The sequence below is a fragment of the Sinocyclocheilus grahami genome, unplaced genomic scaffold, assembly GCF_001515645.1.
Source record: "Sinocyclocheilus grahami isolate Dianchi unplaced genomic scaffold, SAMN03320097.WGS_v1.1 scaffold1330.1, whole genome shotgun sequence".
Taxonomy (NCBI): Eukaryota; Metazoa; Chordata; class Actinopteri; order Cypriniformes; family Cyprinidae; genus Sinocyclocheilus; species Sinocyclocheilus grahami.
Window position 1 is genome coordinate 445,281 of NW_015506509.1, and position 8,100 is coordinate 453,380.

The 8,100-nt window shown below is 35.8% G+C and overlaps 1 pseudogene; it reads right to left on the bottom strand.

Annotated features, from left to right (window-relative positions):
• Window positions 1–7,895, bottom strand: part of LOC107569294 (rap1 GTPase-activating protein 1-like) — a 24,244-nt pseudogene extending 16,349 nt beyond the window's left edge.
• Between the last annotated feature and the right edge of the window lie 205 nt (window positions 7,896–8,100).

Consider the following 8,100-nt stretch of genomic DNA (forward strand, 5'->3'; position numbering starts at 1 on the left):
GAATCAGACAATTTAAGATTTGATAAAGAACAGTTGAAACACGAGGAGCCAAATTCCACAGAGGCCCAAGACACAGGATGTTCGTAAATCAGATCCTGGCGCCACAAGCCTGAACCAACTAGCATTTTTTTTATTTTTTTATTTTTTCAGCTTCCTATGGAATTTTGTTCAATTCCAAGGAGATTGTCAATTTTGGGGGCAAGTTTAATGGTCACAAGATATTTGGATTGACTTCCCCCACCTCGACGACAGAGAACAGACTGAAATTCCTTATGAGAGACCTTTTAACCTCTGGTCTTCTTACATTCGCAGAACATGTCCTTATGTTCAGAGAATGGCACAGAAACTGCATTTCCATGTAAATATGCATCTAAATGACACCAAAAGGACTTGTGAGCAACTAATCATTTCTATTCATAACTCCATATCATGTATGTAACCCACATATCAGACTATCAGGTCTTAATAATTTATTGTGTATGTATTTTGAATAACTATTGAATAGTTTATAGGATCACATTCATGTTTAGTATGTGTGTGTTTGAATCTTCTTGCTTGAAACGTTTCTTCCAATCAATTCTTTGTCAAATGTATCATATTCTTGTTATAGAAATCATGTCCAAAAATATACTCTGCAAGAGCGGGAAAAATGCGGACCATACAACACCCCGAGCAAAGACAGCGTCTAATTGGTCAAAACACCATTTGGGATGTGTCCAAAAGCCCAGTTTAAATACTCAGGACACCATCAAATCACGCTCTTCTCTCTCTCCCCTGTTTTTCCTTTTCCCAGCTTTTTAGTTTTTGCCTGCTTTTTAGTCATGTGCTTTCAAGTCATCACTTTTAGCCATGCGGCTTTTTAGTCATAGCTTTGAGCTATGCTTTTTAATCATGCTTCTTTAGCTTTTTGAGTGTGCTCTGGCTTACACGCCAGCTCCTCCAAAACCATGAGGAGAAACGCCACCTAGTCTCGTCAAACTTTACTTCTATTTCTTTACTTTAGTTTATTTTATTTTCCTGTTGAGAGTTTTGTGTTCTTCTGAGTTAAGTTTTGCCTTACGCCGTGCCTCAAGTGCCGTCTAAAACTTCAACCAGGCCACAACTCTGCGTTGTCAGCCAACGCCCAACCACTGGCTTCCCAAGACTGAACTTCCAGCCAATCAGCGACCTCGGGAAACCCCTTTCAGCAACCAGACAAGGAAGGGAACCCCGCACACAACGCAAGTACCTCCAGATTCTAGCTGAACTGGTGCATTTAATATAAATTTTAACCTCATTGAGGAACTCAATGCGAGGGTTAATTAAGTGATTGATGGTTGTTCAGATCTATGCAATTGCACATATTGCTGTAAACTTGGGATTTCACATTTTCATTCTCTTAAACTCATTCTTTCCTCACTTTCTCTTTTCCTGCAACTTGTGTGAATATGTGAATGCGTGTGTTTATGTGTTAGATTAGTTTATATGTCTTAGATTTATCCAATAAAGTCTTATTCATATTGAAAAGAGAAGTATCTTGTGTTTTGTGCTTACAAGTTAATGTCTTAAACTGCCGATCTTGTTACTGTGCTAATAAATAGTATTTTCACTATACTTTGGATATTAATATCCATTGCAGAGTTGATGTTGTGCAGCTCGTTCAATGAATCGCTGGCCGTCTCAGTGATAAGCCGTAAAACAGTGATTCTGTCCAAATTCCCTTTAAAATCTTAAATGATTCCTTACACAGCAGTGAACACACACACACACCCAGAGCAGTGGGCAGCCATTTATGCTGCGGCACCCAGGGAGCAGTTGGGGGTTCGGTGCCTTGCTCAAGGGCACCTCAGTCGTGGTATTGAAGGTGGGAGAGAGCGCTGTACATTCACTCTCCCCACCTACAATCCCTGCCGGTACGAGACTCGAACCCACAACCTTTGGGTTACAAGTCCGACTCTCTAACCATTAGGTCACATCGTGCGGAAGGCTTGCACCACTTAGGCCATGAAAGATTAGGCCACGACCCCCCCTCCCCCCCGTAAAGCATAGATAAATAAAATAGATATGTAAATACAAAGCAAAATACTCTTTTAATAATCATTTAATTTTTATATAGGGACACAAGGTAACAACATAAAAGGCATAATATATCTGACTATAACATATCATACTGTATTTCATATAATTTAATACTTACAATATTTGGTCTTTTTAAATGATAGTCATTGGTTTGATGAGGCTGATATAGTTTTTGGTTTTAGTTGATTTTACTATATAAAATTCCAGATCGCACATTGTGGTTGTTTATTTATTTTTAAATAACCTGCATATTACATTTTCCATACATTACTAATATTTTCATTAGAATATTGGCAATCATTCTGGTTATTGCCCATAAAAAAAAAACCTAGCTGACTGACTGACAGACAGATAGATAGATAAAAACTTATAAATTATATAACTATTATTTTATAGCATTATATACTAATATATTATATAAGGCAATTCATTTTAAACAAATAATGTAATGATTAACTTATTCTTCACACAAAGTTATTTTATGGCTTTAGAAGACTTGTGGGTCGCATGAACCTATTTTATGATCCTTCTGTGGTCTTTCCATTTTTGGGTGAAATATTACTTTAGAATTTAATGTTATCATATCTTTAAAGAGTTCATTTAGCTTTGATAAACCTGATTTCAGTGCTAATTAAATGAATAATTAAATATAACTTTGTCTCACCTTGCCCAGGAAGTGTTTCCTATAGATATTGGCGATGCTGTTCATCTCCAGTTTAACCTGTGATGCGGGGCAAGGGGGCAGTTCCTCTGGTGTGGAGGAGGAGCCTAAATCATGATTGGTCCCTTCAATCCAGTAACCCCCAAACTGGGGCAGCAGAATGAGTGGTAAAGTGCCTGTTCGACCCAATACCTGCCAGCCCACAAAAACAAAAAGCACAATATTACAACCAGTACAACAAGAAAACATTCATATTTACATATAAAAAAGCCAAACAAGTTTGCAACCTCATGGACGCTGGGATATGGAATGTAATCTTCCTCTGTCTATGGGAGAAACAGAGAAATTAGACATTTTGGTATTAGAGATGTGGACATTTTGAGCCCTTCATTCGAGTCTCTTTAAGCTGCGGATGAAGGAAATATGAAGATGCATAAAGAGACCTGTGGAGACTCATGATTTCAAACAAACCCTGAACTGTACACAATATTCACAAGGCCTGCAGTGAAAGAATCAGATCACAAGTTCTGGTGTTTTATGTTAGCTTGTTTTATGCACAGAACAATAACAAAGTACTTCTATATGTTCTTCTATTATGGCCATTTATATTTCAAGGTGAATGTGCGATTCACCTTCATAAACTCATAAAATTATAAAGCATTATATTGTAAGTCAGTATGTGTATGAGTGCAGCCTAAGGACATGTTCTAGCACAACAAACAACTAGACAGAGAGCAAAGCTAAACAGAAGATGCATTTGTATACCGCTCAAATAATTTTAAATACTGTATCTATAAGACACATTTACTTTCATAAGCAAAAATACAGAAACTGGGGCTGAGAATAAGAAAAAAAAACTCTGCCAATGGATTAAGAACAACAAACAAATTAAGCAGAAAACAAGTTAATTTTCCTGATGTTCCTCTGATAGCTGCAGTAAATTAAAATTGACACTGATATGCAGAATGACAAAAAGTTGAACTATTTTTAACTCATCATTGCAGCATCTTAAAGGATGCAATGCTTCTGGCACAAGATGCTGAAACAGTGACATGTACTGTAATTGTACTTGCCTAGTACATGTTTACTCATTTGAACACATTTTATAAATCAATACTTGTATTTTAAACATCACCATCATCCATCATCTTACACTTTTACACTAAGCTACGCCAAAATGTATTCTGACAGGCAAGATAATTATGCTGCCAACCTTTTGAAACAGCCTTAACATTAAAATGTCAACAGCAGAGCTTTTCTGAACTTTAAAGCTAAGAGAATGAGGGTTAATATGAAAACATCCGTCTGTAACAAAAGCTACACTGTTTTTCTCTGCACATGTGATAAACAGCGCTGATGGCAGTGACTGTGAGAATGGATTGTAATGACTATAACACTTGATGCTTGTTTGTGTGGCTCTAAATGTACACACTTACTTTGAGAGGAGGTGGAAGAGTGCACCTCTGCTCATCCATTCTGCTGCTCTGTGTTTACAAAAAGAAGAGGATATTTAACATCCATCAAATGGAATAAAGGAATAAAAAATCATATACTTTATTAGAATAGTAAATACCAGAAATTAAAAGTCATCATTTGTTAATAACTTGAAATAATATATACATTTGATAATTCTCAAAAACTGAAAACATGGCTAATAAATGCAAAAATTTAAATACAGACATTATACAGAGACACTTAGGCCTGAAACATATTCTACGCAAGTATTCAAGCTCTGAAAGCAACAATGGATATTGGCATAAATATATTTAAAATGTATTTATTATAAATAAATGTATAATTAAATAACACAGATATTAAAAATAAATTCTATCACCCCTTTCAGATTTGTTACAGCCCTTACGCAATTATGCACGCTATGTAACAGAGTTATGGGATTGAAAGTCTTATTTCAATGTGAAATTCAATGTGACAGTTTTAGACGTTTGGAAACGCAAACATAAAATGAGTAAGAAATATGTATTTATTGATTTTTTTAAACTACTACTTCATTATAATTTAATTAAAAAAATGTCAGAAGCATAAAATGCTCTTTGTGCTTAAATTATGATGGATTACCAGGTTCAAAAAAACATTAAAATGTGCCGACCAAGCATCTGTGTACTTGCGTAGACTATAAACTCTTGAAAACAGTGTTAGGCTAGAAATAATGACAGAACAGCTCAAGCTACATGTATAAATGATAAAGTGAATTATTTGACGCATTTGAGAGAGAACCTCAGAATATAAATGACAGGTAGATGACAGTAATAATAAGCAAAGACTGGAAAGGTGTCACCATATTGCAGGTCAAAAAGGTCAGAGGTCATAAAAAGCGAGAGATTGCAGGAAAAGCACTAAACACAAAACTGGATGAAAATGTGGACTTCTCACCTGCATTCGCTCTATCATTGCAAATATATCTGATGTCTGAGAATCAGGAGGAACAGAAAAGAGAGGGGAGAGAGGAGGATGAACACAACGAGAAAGAGTGAGATCTGACAGTCTGCGAGTCACCTTTACATGAGAACGACTCTCGTCTCTCTCAGAGACAGTGGCTTTGCAGTAATGGACGGAGCTCCCTGCCTTGATCCTACGATCAACAGTGTATCAGACTACCAGATGTCCTTCCTCCCTATCATACGGTTCATCTCAATGGGAGATGAAGACTGTGAAACAGCATAATTTAACACGGCGACAGAGCAGCTGTGCTTTATGAAGGATATGACCTGACTAGCTACTGCTGCGGTGCAGTGTGATATCTTTGAGCCCACAGCTCAGAATAAACCAGCATAAAAGCCAACATGAATTAAGGGGAATGTTGTTCAGAAATCACTGCCTGCTTATTAACATGTTTGATAATGCTCATACTTAGGGTTATGTGTTTGAATAAACCCATAACCCTAAATATTAAATTTAACTCATCCTGCACTTTCTAAGTGAATGGATTCTCTGCTGCCAGATGATAAAACAGGCAAAATACATATGAGTTTATTTTGAAGGCGGGATAACACCAACACCACAGCCAATCAGAACACCCCTATAGCCATCTAACTATGCCCTAGCAACCTCATAGCAACACAACAGCCAATCAAAACATCACTGAAACCACATAGCAACGTCTTTGCAACCCAGCAGCAAATTTTGCAAAGGCAAACACTACTGAAAAGATAAAAAACCTAGTTTGTCAGAATGCAGTACCATTTTTTATGTTTAATGCTGAAATGACTGCAGAGTCAGGTAGGACTCTGCAAAATCATTGCCAGTAACTGATTTTTCTCAACAACAAAAAAATCACACATACACAGGTGTAAACTTGCACTTACATAACACACTCACAAAGTTCAGAGTACCTTAAATTACTTCAATCTAACAAAACACTGCACTGAAACTGAAACTTTGATGTGTTTCTCCCTATGACTCGCTGATTCATCAAACACACACACACACACACACACTTGTGGTTAATTTACTATTGTTTTTATATTAAACTAACTGCATGTTTCTTTAACCATGGACACTTTTGGGCCTGTTGACTTTCAGAGAGCTCTTTTAAAACAAAACGTTTTTGAAAAATGAATACAACAAATTTTCGCACAATTGCTATAAAAAATTGTATATTTCACTTTTTTAGATCATTACAGTTTTAAAAATGCATCAACTCATATTATTATGATAGATTTTCATGTAAAATTATAATCTGGGTATGGGACACAAAAAGATAAATATAAATCAATGAAGGGATGATAAAAAGTTTGCTGAGACATTTTTGATGTAACATTCATATACAGAATTTGTGAGTTTAATTATAAATCAACCGCTAGGACATAAGAGTGCCTAAAGTTGAAGAAACACCCCGTTAAATATCTTCATTTTATAACCCAAAGCCTATCCCTAAACCCACCCCATGCCGAAACCTTTTTAGTTATTTTAATTAAGACATTAATTAGTCTCCTTATTTGATTAACTGTTGGGAAGTCTCATAATACAGGTAATTTGAAGTTCTTCTGTCATTGTGGGGACATTTAGTTCTCACATATGCAGCTAATGCAAACTTGACAGAAATGCTATTTCCTAAATTAATTTCACAAATCAACCAATTATTATGATAGATTTTCATGTAAAATTATAATCTGGGTATGGGACACAAAAAGATAAATATAAATCAATGAAGGGATGATAAAAAGTTTGCTGAGACATTTTTGATGTAACATTCATATACAGAATTTGTGAGTTTAATTATAAATCAACCGCTAGGACATAAGAGTGCCTAAAGTTGAAGAAATACCCCGTTAAATATCTTCATTTTATAACCCAAAGCCTATCCCTAAACCCACCCCATGCCGAAACCTTTAGTTATTTTAATTAAGACATTAATTAGTCTCCTTATTTGATTAACTGTCGGGAAGTCTCATAATACAGGTCATTTGAAGTTCTTCTGTCATTGTGGGGACATTTAGTTCTCACATATGCAGCTAATGCAAACTTGACAGAAATGCTATTTCCTAAATTAATTTCACAAATCAACCAAGCAATGAATTTGACATTTCTCAATGAAAGTGAGAATTCTTTCTCAGCAAAGACATCCTATAGGACTATTGCATCACAAACTTACACAGTACATTCTGTACTGATCTCAAAACCCTCAGATCAATATATGATCATAATTCAAATCTAGTTATCTTTGAACTTGGTCACAAACAAGGTCAATAACTGAGATTTCAATTCACATTACCATAATGCAACAAAAAAAATGATCTTGTAAACATACTAATATATTATTCAAACTGTGAAGTATTTATACATAATGATAATATCTGTTAAATCAGACAGGATGATTAAAAACGAAATCAAAAGTAAAACATTGGCACACATTACAGTAAAAAGAAACACAATCACACATTACACTAATACATTATGTCTACACTCTTACACTTGGCCTTTCTATGTAAACACACAAATTCACTATTATTGATTTTTCCTTACACTTTCATACATTAAGTCTACTTACATCACTGAAGCACCTGCGGTGTTGCATGGCAGTGAGTGCGGGACTGCGAAGCCAGTACATACTCTTAGCCATGATGAAGTCAATTAAATCAGCTGAACCTTAGAGACAAGACTGTGACCGGCAATAAAAACACTCTTTCTCTCAATCTTCATATGTTCTACTCATGAGAAAAGCAGCGGGGAAGGCAAGAAAAAGACAGATAGCTTCCTCAATCTGCTACAAATTCCCTTTTTCTAGTCAAGCATGCCATATGAAACAGCCTCTAATGAAGGAAATCACTGGAAAGTGACATGTGTGTGTGTGTGTGTGAGAGAGAGAGCACAGAAGCATCATGCCCATTCAAACCGCAAATGCCCCCTCAAATTTACAAGCC